Source organism: Haliotis rufescens, unplaced genomic scaffold, assembly GCF_023055435.1.
Source record: "Haliotis rufescens isolate VD_foot unplaced genomic scaffold, xgHalRufe1.0.p SCAF_7, whole genome shotgun sequence".
NCBI classification, from domain to species: domain Eukaryota; kingdom Metazoa; phylum Mollusca; class Gastropoda; order Lepetellida; family Haliotidae; genus Haliotis; species Haliotis rufescens.
This window is the reverse complement of record NW_025964361.1, coordinates 35,969,731-35,985,156: the sequence shown is the minus strand read 5'-3', so window position 1 is coordinate 35,985,156 and position 15,426 is coordinate 35,969,731. Positions and strand designations below refer to the sequence as shown.

The window sequence follows — 15,426 nt, the reverse complement described above, 5'->3', positions numbered from 1 at the left end:
TCTGTTTATGGCAGACATTTCGTATGAATACGGAAAGGGTTTTGTTGCTTTTATTTATTACGTCATGGAACAAGAATCTATGACGGTCATCATCTAACATGATCTCATGTATTAGTGAGTGGGATGGGATTTACCGCCTTTTTTTAACAGTATTTCAGTGTACCCGCTGATGTAAGGGGAAGCACACTTGTCGATGACGTTTACCACTTCATTGAAACCCAGGGGTATGACCAAGATCACCATCAGAATATTTGAATCTGAAATTTGAACGCTCGAAGGGGAACCACACTAGACAGTGAATTACGACGCCTGAGACCAATAGGCCGCCCCATGGAATGCGATTTTTTTTCATTTTGTCTCTCCACTGAAAACAGGCTGAAGAAATAGACTTGTGTTGTTTTGTTGTTGCGTTTTAACAGGTGTTTGTATCTTAATTATATGTCGACACCTGTTGTCGATAGCGATACAAAACCACCTGTGCAGTGAAGTTTAACAAACCCACATCCTGGAAGGAACAGTGGAGAAAATAACCCACAGAGATAATAATCAACCGTGTCCATCAAATCGCAAATGAAAAAAAATATCACCGAGCTAAGAAATTTCGAATCCGCAAGAAATTCACGCCAAGAAAGTTTGATTGACAGGTGACCGGGATGTGCTATTGACACCCCTAATACACCTGTGTTGAAACTTCATTGTTCATTTCAATGAATTAACTTCAATTGACTGATGGGTTTGTATAAGAAGGTTAAAAGTGCTACCGAAAGTAACATCGAAATGGAGCATTTGAAATAGACAACCTCAGCCTCTTTTGCGGACAGGCGTCGAATTTCATGGCTAATTGTTTTCTCGCTTGCTCATCTATAATCAGTTTCATCTCTCTCAACGGGTGCGTTGTTTCGTGGGGACTGTATAATCTCGCACTGGGAATTGTCAATTCCAAACTATTTTGATGGACAGATACATTTAATTCGGTGATGAGTAGTTATTGGTGTCTTCTGATCACGCTGATACGTATTATCCTTCCCAGACACCTTTGCGCCAGACCTTGGGCGGTGACCTGACCTTTGACCGGAGAGGCCATTTGCTAATAGCTGTACTGAAGAAACTTAATGAAATACACTTCGTCGCAAATCCATTCTGAGATAAATATCTAGTTGTCCGGGTCCCAACTTCAAAGGTAAGGTCTTTCATGCGAGAAAACTTAGTAATAGTTTCCTTACAACATCTAATAAACAATTAGCACAACCGTCGCCTGACATCGTTATCACAGTGCTTAACTGTTCATGCTTTAAATGAGACTGTCGGATTTTAATTGTCAGGATTTTACTCAATTTAAAGATTAAATGACAAAATCGGAAGAGGAATCGTTTAAATGAAAGACATTATTGAATCCAATTTTAAAAGACCTTTCAATTACCAGTTACAGTATCACCATGAGAACAGCGCATGGTCAGTGTTGGGGGTGATAATGCTGTTCTTCTAGTTGACATACTCCCAGCGGATTGGTTCGTGGCTAGTCATAAGCGTGTGTCTTCGTATGATGTATGGAGTAAATCAGAGAGTCACATACATATATACCCTCTTTATGGGTCGACTATTTGACATTTAGTACGGGAGGGAAAGGTGGAAATCGTTTTTTTCTGCTTTTATGGGAGCAGGTTCTTTAGTACCTCCCCCCCACCCCCCCCACCCCCCCCCCCCCCCCCCCCCCCACACACACACACACACACACACACACCACCCAATCCCTCAGACATGAATATGAGCATGTCAAGTGAATTTAGCATTAATAGGAATTCAATCGTTGTGAAAATACAACGTTTATGATAACTGTGATATTCATAAACAAACCTCCGTTTTATGATTCATTTGATGCAACATTGATTTGACACTATATTTAATAAGGTGTCATTAATATTGATATGATTATCTTTAGATTCCGGGTATTAATCACTGGTATATGGCAGGACTGGAAATGTTGTTCGACAAGGGACACTTCTCTGTCCGTTGTTTTTAATGCTGGCGACCTCCCAACGTGTAACGCCGTCCCAGTTGAAACACGGCCAGTTTATTGGCCTTGATATTTTACCGGACATTGGCGGAATTCGTGTCAACACCGTCTCTGCCCTCCCTAGCATTTTCTAACCCGGACGCTATCTCATTTTCTTCTAATCTGTTTTTCTTCGGATCGGCAACAATGTTCTATACGTCGAGTCGCGACATCAATCCCTAAATCCTAACTTTTGTCAACAGTTTAGTCATGTAGAATAACACTGCTAGTAGGAGTGCACACATTGACATTATAGGGATTAAAGCTTGTGGGGGTCTTGAACGACAAGGACAGCGTGCACGGAGGGGAGGACGGAGGTCAGGATGAACACCAGTCGATGAGTAGAGCAGAACATTTAGGATGGAATAGTGGTATGCATTAAATTTTCAATATAACGTAATTGAAAAATATTTGTTTTTATTTGTCGCTATACGCAATATTCCAGCAATATCGGGGCGTTGTGGGTAGCCTAGTGGTTTAAGCGTTCGCTCTTTACGACGAAGCCCCGGTTTCGATACTCACACGGGCAAATTGTGTGAAGCCATTTCTGGTGTTCCCTACCGTGATATTGCTGGAATATTGCTAAAAGCGGAGGAAAACCTCACTTACTACAGCGACATAACGTCTGTCCCAGAATACTCGTGTCTAGCACGATGAACGCTCTGTAAGGTCGGCGGGACACGGGACCATCCTGTTAAGATACGTCTGAGGATATAGAGATCTATTCTGACCCGGAATCCTGGGTAATCGTATTATTAATGGTTACCCCAGTTATAACTAAGTATTTGTTGCAATGCTGCAATTGACAAATATAAATTGTCAGCGCAAGAATACCAGTCAAGATGGTCAGCAGAAACAGATTCCATTTCGTGCAGGAAAAATAGCTGTGAAAATTATATGAATAGACCACTGAAAATCAGTGATGAAATGTGTTCGCGAAAAGGATAGGCATCTCCTGCCCGGTACCGGTGTTCTTCACTTGCCCAACTCGTCAGTACTCCTTCTAACAGCGGTACCGGTGTTCTTCACTGGCCCAACTCGTCAGTACTCCTTCTAACAGCGGTACCGGTGTTCTTCACTTGCCCAACTGGTCAGTACTCCTTCTAACAGCGGTACCGGTGTTCTTCACTTGCCCAACTGGTCAGTACTCCTTCTAACAGCGGTACCGGTGTTCTTCACTTGCCCAACTGGTCAGTACTCCTTCTAACAGTGGTACCGGTGTTCTTCACTTGCCCAACTGGTCAGTAATCCTTCTAACAGCAGTACCGGTGTTCTTCACTTGCCCAACTGGTCAGTACTCCTTCTAACAGCGGTACCGGTGTTCTTCACTTGCCCAACTGGTCAGTACTCCTTCTAACAGTGGTACCGGTGTTCTTCACTTGCCCAACTGGTCAGTAATCCTTCTAACAGTGGTACCGGTGTTCTTCACTTGCCCAACTGGTCAGTGCTCCTTCTAACAGCGGTACCGGTGTTCTTCACTTGCCCAACTGGTCAGTGCCCCTTCTAACAGCGGTACCGGTGTTCTTCACTTGCCCAACTGGTCAGTGCTCCTTCTAACAGCGGTACCGGTGTTCTTCACTTGCCCAACTGGTCAGTGCTCCTTCTAACAGCGGTACCGGTGTTCTTCACTAGCCCGGGCGGTCAGTACCACTAATAACAACGTTACCGATGTTCTTCACTTGCCCAACTGGTCAGACTTTTTGACTCCACATAATTAATCCTGACAGGTTTATCATGCGAAACTGATGCTTTGCAGATCATTTAGACGTCATCGGTTACCGGGACGTCATAACCCAATCACATCACTTATATGTCTGCCACTGAAGCTGTAGCTGTGCTGGTTACTACTTATATACGACCAGAAAAAGTTGTCAGAATGATTTTAGATAATGAATAGAATCTCACGCTCGTGTCTTTCAAGCTCAAATATATCAAGACTCGTTGATTGTGGCACAATATCCCCACACACCTCCGATATTTATAACTTTTATCAACTCGTCTTGATATATTTGATCTCGGGGAAGACACTCGGTGAAGATTTTTTACATTAATTTTAAAGAATGTATTTAACGACTGGACAGACTCATGGTTTATAGTGAAACAGTAAGTGCAGATAAAACGTTAGAAACTTCCTCCAAATGATATTGTGCCCTGACGTTATGACAGTATACACGCGAACCAGGTGCAGGGATATGTAGAAGGCGTATATTTCAGTGTTCTGGTTTGATGGTTCACCCAAGTTGATCGAATATTACGTAAAGAGGCCGAATGATGGGACATTGACATTCCCAAGCTGTGTCGCCATGACGACTGGGGCAGATCATGCAACTGAATATACTCGTGATTAGAAACTGCACCCACAGTATTGCAGACACCCTGACCAGGCATGGGATTACATCCGATTTAGTTTACAGTTCAATACCTAAATAATCGATAACAGCTTTTGTCCTGATCGATATACGCATATCTAAAGATGGGGCAGTCGGGTAGCCAAGTGGTTAAAGCGTTCGCTCGTCACGCCGAAGACCCGGGTTTGGTTCCCGACATGGGTACAATGTGTGAAGCCCATTACTGGTGTCCCCCGCCGTGATATTGCTGGAATATTGCCGAAAGCGGCGTAAGACCATATTCACTCACTCTCCCTGAAGATAAAGCTGAAACATGTTGGAGAACAATCCGTGTCGTGTAATTATTTTGTGAATTTCTTAGCATACAAATTGACATGGAAGCTGAGATTTTTCAAAATATTTTCCATGTAATTTTTGTGTGAATTTCTTTGCATATATATTGACATGGAAGCTGAGATTTTTCAAAATATTTTCTATGTTTGTTATGAATTGTTTGATAGGCACTTTGTCATGTTCGTTATGTAGCATAGGAGAAGATCTACACATTTGTTTTTGAGACGCCATCCTCAACTTTTTCATAACAGTTGATAACTTCAAATATGGTTTGTCAGCAGAACTTTGATTTCGGCATTGAACAAAATCACGTTATCGTTGATTCAGTTTACAATACTGAATGCAAGCCAAAGGAATTAATTCATGTAATCCGGCGCATATTTAAATTCCCTCCAATCTCTCCTAACCCTGGGTTACCCTGGAACAAGATTCCCCCCGGTGTCGCCACAATGGTTGTTTACATTTATATTCCACATTCTAAGTCCTCTTGAGTTTCCTGATTCTTAAGTAAGTTTTCGGAAGGATTATGAATACTTGATATGGTATGCGGCGTATCAAATCCTTTAATCCCCGACTATAAACAAACCAGCCATGCACAATAACAGTTGGGGTTAACCCAAGATGCGAGGTTGGGATGTATCCATCTCACAGCAGTTACCTCCCTTGGTCGTTCCATTTCTCCGACTGGTAAACATCGTCAGGTACGTCGATCCTTGTCATTTTATTCACCCTGCATCGCCATGTATTTCCTTGTTTTTGGGTAGATTCTTAATAGGTGGTTTTGCAATTCTTCTAGATTCAATTATGTTGGCTCTACCTTAAGAATAATGTCTACTTTCTGTGAGCAGAGACTTTTCGATATGGGGTGACTGCATGTGAACAAAGTTCGAGTGTGTGAAATTCCTGGATATGCAGCCCCAATTTTCATACTTTTTAATTCATACTTTATGACTACCAATTATCAGACTAGCCACAGAGTTAACCTTGAGCTGGCCACGCGTTCTGAAAAACACGTGTCTTCCATGTGGGGAATCGGAAGGCGCCACTCGAAGACCGTGGTACATTTATCCCATAACGATAAGGATACACAGCCTTTAATGAAAATATGAACACGACCATGAACTGAAATAATCATAATTATTACTATGACTAAATATATCATTTTGATCAGTTGAAACAAGCTGTTTTAATATCCAGTTTACATAAAGTAAATTTTCTCGAATGCCGATAAATGCGGAAATGATTGTGTATTTGTTCCACAATATTATTATTGTCGTAAATATCATCACGCAAATTAATAATCGCAGATTCTACAAATTTAAACATCCCAGGCATAAGGGCAGAATGTCAAGCACTGTCCATCTGCCGGTCCGACTTGAGTCAATAATCTTCCAAAACAAATATTTTTCATATGTTTTTGTAAAATTAGTCAGGGGTGCGACAGATGATGGGTTTATTAAGGCATTGTTGGTGAAGAAACATAATGCCAGATTTCCGCTCAATTTCCATTTTGATTTTCAACCAGTATTGGTCCAGCGGCAGATGATGGAAGATAAACATGTGGCATTCAGCCATGTTTGAATTGGTAATCAAATATGTTTATCTACCCTGACGGACAATTGGTTCAATGTTTCACCTGCAGAGGGCGCCGTATGGCCAAACTTTCCATGCGCGATGAACTTTGACTTTACGTGATTCCATGTGCTTTGAATGACGTGAAGATGGTGTTAATTTCAATATTTACGACGAGGCATTTTGTGAATAAATTTCCCACGCGGAAATGAGTTCTTAATTTTGAGTTTTGATGTCGGGTGTTTTTATGAATTCAAAAATGCCGTTTTGATAAGGGGAAGACTTTAAGAGAAAGACGAAACAGGCACTTGTACAGGCAATCTAATAATGTAGAGTACACTTTGAACATGATCGTCTGTATAGTTCTATAATTTGCATTAATATTAATATTTATGGCCGGTGCTTGAAACACAGCGTTAAACGACAAACAAACAGACAAAAGTTTCCTCCGGCGTTTAGCAATACTCGAGCTTTACCACGGGGGGGGGGGGGGGGGGGTACGTAATGGGGGGTTGGGCCTAGTCTCCGTGTATGTACTTATCTATGAATAATAGGACCAACATATATATAACATATCAAGCACAGGCCATACATATTAATGCAATCTGATAGAATTATACAGACGATCATGTTCAAAGTGTACCCTACATTAGTACATTGCCTGTACAGGTGTCTGTTATGTACGTTAAGTACATATCCAACCTTAACGTACACTGTGTCATTCGCCTGATCTGTTGAATAGTGTACAAATCGAATCGTTGTTACGAACAATCTTAAAGTTGATGTGTCAATACACTGAGTGACTGAGTTGGCTTTTAACGCTTTGAACAGTATTCCATTTATATCACGGCGTGCTGCCTCATGTGGGAGGAAAGCCCGAAGTGACGCGAAGTCTCAGACTGTGTCAATACAGCGATTGCTGTATTTGGATCGATCATACCACATCATCCCTATAATTAAATGCTGGGGTTTTATTGGTAGCGTGAAAAGACACGGGTTCGACAATCATGTACGAAGCCAATTTATGGTGTCCCCGACGTCATATGGCTGGAATAGTGCTAAAAGCGGCGTAAAACAATAGTCACACATTCACTTAGTGCAGATGCTCACAATGTATCCAATGCACATCCTGAACGTGGATTGAGAACTATCAACTATGGCCTGTCTGTTCCTGCCCGCCGCGAAATCTGGCACTAGTGAGTACAAATCAATTCACGTACTTACACTGAAGATATGACTTCGATCTTGATAACGGCTGATTGATTTATAGGTTATATGAAATTAACAGCTGGATTTATATCTCTGCAACGGTTTAATCACCGACCGTGACAGTATTATGACACCTTGAATCTGAAATATGTCAGTACACATATACCACTTGTACACTTCAAGATCACTTGAAATCGACATGATTACCAGAGGAGTAGAGGTATCTCGTGCAGAGCGATATCACCTGCTGTATGACAAGGCGAAAGTGTCAATTTCCTATTGTCAGCCACACTTGACCGTCTGTGGTGTGACGGTTTATGTACATTTCATAGCGGGATCATCCCGATCTGTGACTCACAGAGTAATATACAGCCGCTCTGTCGACAGGGTTGGCAATGTCTGTTGTCTATAGCAGCCAGACTATATGACTTTTTGTTGTGGTAATAACCCTCATAGACATACAGGAGAGTCGACCAGCTGACGGCTCAATCTCCATTGTCAATCGTGTCTGTATATGATATATACCATTGATACCATTACGTCTTCCAACAAAACGAAGTCCAACTCATGTCAAGAAGATTATGTGGCAAGTCGAGATTGCCTCAGCTCTTGGAATTAAGGGTTGTTTGGGATTCCGTTTGGATTTTTTATTATTTTATTTTGCAGACATGTAATTTTAAATAAGACAACCTTATTTCTAGGACTAAATGTCGGTCTCCCAAACGTTGTATATAGATATACGCATATATCTTAACGCGGACATTTATCGACTGACTGTTTGTGTTCTCCGATGTGCCCATATATTCGACTCACTCGATCGATTGTATCATTTCCCTCGCTCCAAAACACAGTTTCAACATGAACGACGAATTATCTTGTATTCCATGCAGTGCACAAAATATGTGCGCAAATATGCTTCTTTATTATCGAAGTCGTCAATTATCTTGCTGAGATCTTCAATACATGCGCGATATGTATTTTATAGGTCGAAACGAATAACGATAGCGACGCATAATTGACTAAACCTTTCGTTAAAACACAATACCTATTTGTTCTCCGATCTTTACCATTTGAAACTACACTTGCTACACTGACATTAAGGATGCCATTTAAGCATCCCTTTTTAATGAAACAGTTGCAAATGAAATATTTATAAACACATAATTTAAAGTTACGACGAATTCAGGTGCGGTGCAGCACAGTTCGTTAGTTTCTGAAATTCCAACACATCGCGGCCTTCAAATTATGTGCTCAGTTCGTGTATCTCCGGAGATGAGACTTAAAGCCTCTGATGATTAATAAAGATCGGAATTCCCATCATTCGCTAATGAGTCTTCAAAGTCACTGGCCTTTTGACCGTTCCATCTGTGACAAAGTTCCATCGACGTTCCATTTCACGGGTAACGACTGGCTTTGTTTGTCTTATCGGCAATTACGCAGGGTAGTGCTAATATCCCCACTCCCATCGGAAACGGAGGCTAATGTAAATAGGGTAGTCTCTCGTCTCATTTAGAATTCATAATTTAATGTGGCATTTGCTATTCGTAGGGAAAAGGCGTTTGTTTATCTTCATTAGAAATTGACACCGGAATCAGCGGAATTTTCCAACTGGCGTAACGCTTGCTTCATCTCGCGCCTCCCATCTTGCAAACGTTAACTAGTTGTGTGGGAAACGTTAGTGTAGCCATTTTGGAATGTCGGCAAACGTCACCTTGCGTCATTTGGGGCGCGTTACGTGACCTCTGCGGTCAGTACGTACATATTGCTGCTGATTAATAGATGTGTGTGTGTGCGTGCGGTTTGCGTACGTGCGTGTGCGATGTGGTCGGACAATAGACATGGACACAACAGCTTTGCATATATGTAGGAGATAAAAATTATGTATTTTCAGATTTGCGTGGTTATTGAGTCTGTGGTGCCCAAAAATCGTATTTGGAACAAATGCGTTGGCCGGAGATATTCACATACAACGTATCAAATTCTCATTATTATTGCAAATCTGAATCAAAAAATTGTTTGTCGACATTGTAAGAAATAAAAGTTAATCGTCTCTCTTTCTACTTGCCAGATTTGACGTTGCTTTTGAATGATGCATCAATTATACAACGACTAACGTTAAATCTCCCGTAACATCTGAACCCGCCTGGTTAGCAAACCCTAGAGAACACAACACCTGAATCCAAGTTGTTTTGACAAATATTGATTAACCACAGATGTACTATAAAATGCATTTGATACAATTCTCACCGAGTCGAATACAACCTTTTCAAACTTGGGATTAAGAAAAATATATTGTTTAAAAATTATATATGAAGTAATGTGTTCACATGCCATGCAGTGACACCCCAGAGGATTTCGACGCTTCGAAACACATTTAACAACTTTTTTTAATCAGATTGCGGCACACACCTTTATTTTAAAATGTTCTTTGTGTTTGAAATCAATACTTGGCGTGGTAGGTTTAAGAGACTGATGCACCTCTGCGTCAAACATAAAATTGATATCGGTATCTGTGCTTAGTATCTTCAGATCCTGATGCAAATTAAGGCCTTCATTGGAGATTAGTGTATTTATTAAATTAAAACTCAAATTGATTTTATTCCCCTCAGTGTTACCACCGCTCCAAGACACCTCGATGAATCCAGTAGATGTCGGACATTCTACCGTTTGCACTAGTGACGATATTGATATAATAATCTGAGACGTTTCCCTGAGGGATTCCATCGTAGAGTCCCCAATAACCCCGCTTGTCGTGGTTGATTGAGTAGCCTCGTATCCTGACAGATCGTTGTTCATGTCAACAATAACTCGTTTGCTTGTCCCATGCTCGGTTAATCACAGGTCGGCATGATACAGCTGGAATTTGGGGAACTGAGGTAAAACAACTTTCACTCACTCACCTGAAAAAGTGCAGGATAAACACAGAAAATACATGCTGATACCTTCTTTCCCTCAATGAAGAACTCGGGTCCGTGTTAAATTCAGTTTACTTATATATCACAGCAGAGAAACATTACATCTCTGAATGGACATGTTAAAGTTTGAGATGGTTTTTTTTGTATGCCTTTTAGTAAATTATATAAAGGATCCTGGAGATTTCTTCGTTCCTGAAACTGAAGAAATCTAGACTTGCCCAAATATTATATAGACTTGCAGGAGAGGTTTCGGATGTGTTTGCTTCAGGGTCTGTTTGATCGGCGACGAATATTAGAGGTCCGGATTTTGTAACGAGAAGGGACGGCTTCATTTAGTTATTTTTATATATATTCAAATGGAATGGGCATAAATCATTACCCCTATCAGAGTGAGTGAGTGACGTTTTACGCCGCTTTTAGCAATATTCCAGCAATATCACGGCGGGGACACCAGAAATGGGCTCCACACGTTGTACCCATGTCGGGAATCGAACCCGGGTCTTCGGCGTGACGAGCGAACGCTTTAACCACTAGGCTACCCTACCGCCCGACCCGTTTCAGAGACCTGGCGACCTATTCTTGAAGCTGTCTTAACCAAGACATATCTTAGCGACTTACGACAAAAACTGCAAAGAGCTATTCTTGAAGCTGTCTTTAACCTATCGCAAAGTTATCTTACTTACGACACAAATCTTATCTGAGACAGCGGCTCTTGTTTCATAGTTTTCCTTTAAACCCCTTTAGGTAATGCGGTGCATGTTTTTCTCAGTCCGTATATCCTACTACCGCAGTGTCCCACATGTTTATTGTAACCGTTCTGCGAAACGAGTGAGTGAGTGAGTATGGTTTTACGCCGCTTTTAGCAATATTCCAGCAATAACACGGCGGGGGACACCAGAAATGGGCTTCACACATTGTACCCATGTCGGGAATCGAACCCAGGTCTTCGGCGTGACGAGCGAACGCTTTAACCACTAGGCTACCCGACCGCCCCTCTGCGACATTATTTCATTTGTTGAAAGAAGGTGATGGTGAAATGGGGTTTAACGTCCCGTGTGACAGTCCGGACAAAAATGCCGTTTTTTGTGTTAACCTACTGACAGACCATGCCGCAGTTTTAAACATCAGACATTATACTGACTCCGAGCCGACCTGTCCTTGTTTAGCCCCTTCCTGCCGACCGCCAGGCAGGGTAACAATATGTACCATCTCCTAACGTCTTGGTATGACGCGTCCGGAAAGCGAACTACCGACGTTTACCTCCCCGCTTCATGATTATAAGGCAAGGAATGCTGAAACTGTTTGTGAACAGTATTTCCGGATTAAACCTCTACTAGGCCAAAGAGCCGGCCCCGGAAAGCAAGATAGATAGTAATGCTATTATCAACGCCCCAACATTTTTTTAAATATTAACCTGGTGCCATTGGAAATAAAGATCGACGATGCAGTGTGCACCAAATGAATACAAATTTTGCCCAGTCCTTTATAAGAATGATGCACAACGTCGGACATTGCATTCATTTTACAAAGGCTTTTGAGATCTGCCAAGACTTTTTAAAGCAAGAAATTGCACAACGTCAGACATTACATTCATTTTATAAAGGCTTTTGAGATCTGCCAAGACTTTTTAAAGCAAGAAATTGACAATGACTTATTTCACCAGCGGTTAAAACCCCTGATGCATAGTGTGTTGGCTGCTGCTGAAGACAGCCCACATTAATACACGCGTGGTATTTTTAGGTTTCAACTTCAATTTACAACGAAATGAGAATAAATGTGGGTTTCATTTATAAGTCACTATTTGCGCATCTGGGGAAAACGGAAGCTGAAGACGTTCTCAAAATTTTAAAAATATTTCTAATTTCTTGCAAATAGATATCGATCATAAGGCAGACAAAATCTAAACATTTCACATACTTTCTTCCCTTGTCACAACAGGACGGTCCGACATCGATTAGATCGTGTCAGAGGATTCATTCCCGACACACTTACCTCCCGTGGAGCACGCTCATGTTAACTGAAATATGAGTAATAGAATGTTGTGCATTATCTAGGTTCATGTAAGTCGCCGCGTATTCATCATCGTCCGTTGTAAATCTTCCAAAGTGAGCCAGTTTATGAAGTACTGAGGTGACTGTGGCATAGGTCCATGGACTGAGGGACCATTCACTGCACTTCTATACTACCACTGTCACTACCATCACGCATCTCTGGGTGTGTGAGGGTGGTGGTTTAAAGTCGCTCGTCACTCGATTTCGATTCCCCCAATTTCTGAAGCCCCCCCCCCCCCCCCCCCGTCGTGGTATACTGCCCAAAGCGGGGTAAAAGCCTACTCACTAACCCACTCATTCACTGCAGATGTAAGAGTATATAAAATCGTCAACTATTGCTGCAGTAATACTAATGTAACATCCAGTACTACTGCCGTTACCTACTACTACTACTACTACTACTACTACTACTACTTCCACTACTTCTTCTACTACTGCTGCTTCTACTACTACTACTACTATTACTAATACTACTTCTACTGCCACCACTACTACAACTACCACTACTGTTGCAACGACTACTACTACTACTGCTACTACAACAACTACTACTACTACTGCTACTACTACTGCAAGTATTACCACTACTGCAACTACTACTACTGCTACCACTACTACAACTACCGTTGCAACGACTACTACTACTGCCACTGCCACTACTACTACTACAACAACAACTTCTACAACTACTACTACTGCACCTACTACTGCTGCTACTACCACTACTGCTACTATTACTACTACTGCCACTACTACAAACCACTACTGAGACCACTACTACAACTACCACTACTACTGTTACGACTACTACTACTTTTAATGCCACTACTACTACAATAACAACAACTACTACTACTACCACCACAACTACTTCTATTTCATTTCATTCAGTGAACACTGCCTGCAAAGAATGTACAGCATGCTGTAGAAATTGTAACTCCACATTGTAACTATGCTGGCTTACAATATGTGTACTAGTGTGAGCGGTGGGCAGTCCGCGTCCATGTCTGACCATCACAACAGAATGTGGACGGTGGATTACAGTCGGAATGTCGTATACCGTGCCAGTTGTCTGTAGGGTCAGCCTCGCTAAACATATCCCGCTGATAAAACTTTCGATGCGCCTCATGGAATTGTTTTTAATTTTCGGCAGCATCAGTATCATCAACAACCCTCTCTGAGTCTGGTCACTGTTTATCTGTTACTACTGATCAGCTGCGTGGTCAGTTGATGTTTGTTTACACAACAACACGGTGTCCGAGCTGCACGGACTCTCAATCCCAGATGTAAAGGAGTGATGAATATACGATACTGTCCGTCAGTACCATGTCAACCGTGACATGATAGGTGAGGTGAAATTGGGTTTAACGTCGCGTCCAAGATTATTGCACTTACATAGCGACGTGCATGTACGTGTGTGTGTTTGTGTGGCTGCTTGTACTAGTCCGGACTGATGCCGATTTATAGTGCTAACCCACTGAGATACCATGCCGCAGTTTAACATGAATACCCCACTCAGACACAGTATACTGACTCCGAGCCGACCAGTCCTTGTTTTAGCCCCTTAATGCCGAGCGCCAGACAGGGTAACAACAAGTACCATCTTTTAACGTCTTTTGGTATGACGCTGCCGGGGATCGAACCCCGAACCTTCCGCTCTCCGGGCGGACGCTCTACCACTAGACCACGGATGCGGTCGTGACATGATAGGCCACGTTGTACACGGAACAACCACCAGCACTACTACTACTACTACTACTACTACTACTACTACCACTACTACTACTACCACCACCATTACTACTACTGCTGCTGCGGTTTCTACTACTACCACCACCACAACTACTGCTACTACTACTAATACTGCAACTACAACTACTACTGCTGCTACTAATACTAATACTACTACTCTTACGACTACAACTACTACTACAGCCACTACTAGCGCAACTACTACTATTACTACTACTGCTACATCTACTACTGCAGCTACTACTACTGCTGCTATAAATTTTTCATTTTGTTAGTTTTAGATGGGATAAGAGGCTACTTCTACGCACACTAATAATTCAACTTCTTCTTCTACTACTACTACTACTACTACTACTACTACTACAACAACAACTACTACTACTACTACTACTACAACTACCCCCATTATCAATAATAACAGGCTCTATTTACAAATGCAAACATTATAACTTCAAATACACCTTCTTTGTCTATATCTACATAAAAAGTGAACAATTACGACAACTGCTAGACTTTTGTTATTGCTGCTGCTGCTGCTGCTGCTACTAGTGATGGCATTAAGGTGATAGGATAATGTACTGTTTTATTTTGTATGAGGTGATGGAACGCTATCTTTATAAAAATATACTTTCCTATCTCACTCGAGTGAAATAACATGTTACATGTATTTGCCTCGAGCAAAATATAGCAGTCCTTCCCGGACACTATATTCTGGCCGTCAGTGTAAGATCGCGAACAGCAGTCAGAAAATACATGATAATAAATTGAACATGTATGTTTTCGTGCCAAAAAACACGTTTATCGCATCTCGTGACCTGGCATTCTCATGAGTAGAGAAATAAAAATTGTTCACACATTATGTTTCAAACATAATCTGTTTTTCAATACACTTGGTCCAGTGATGAACCAGATCTGTTATCCCGGCCTTATAGAAGTCTTTATCTAGATTCTACATAAAGGCTATAGTCCTGCACCATGACCGTGGAATATATTTATTTTATGAAAAACAAATAATCTAGAAACGCATACAAAAGCAAGTCTAGCCAGCTCAAGCTAGCTCTATTCCAGCAAAATCAGCATAGGGAATTTTGTTTTTATTTTTAGAGTCAAGAAGGATATTGTGTAATATAAGATTTCAGAGACTAAATGTTAGCCTACACAAAGGCCTCCATGGCGGTATTCCCCTCGTCGCT

At 41.5% G+C, this 15,426-nt stretch overlaps 1 protein-coding gene across 1 annotated transcript in view; it reads left to right on the top strand.

Moving 5' to 3' along the window:
• Nucleotides 1-1,075: 1,075 nt before the first annotated feature.
• LOC124115027 overlaps nucleotides 1,076-15,426 on the top strand; it is a 36,368-nt gene continuing 22,017 nt past the window's right edge. Inside the window, exon 1 of the mRNA XM_046475830.2 lies at nucleotides 1,076-1,180. The gene's annotated coding sequence lies outside the window, so the exon portion shown is untranslated. The remainder of the gene's footprint in view (nucleotides 1,181-15,426) is intronic.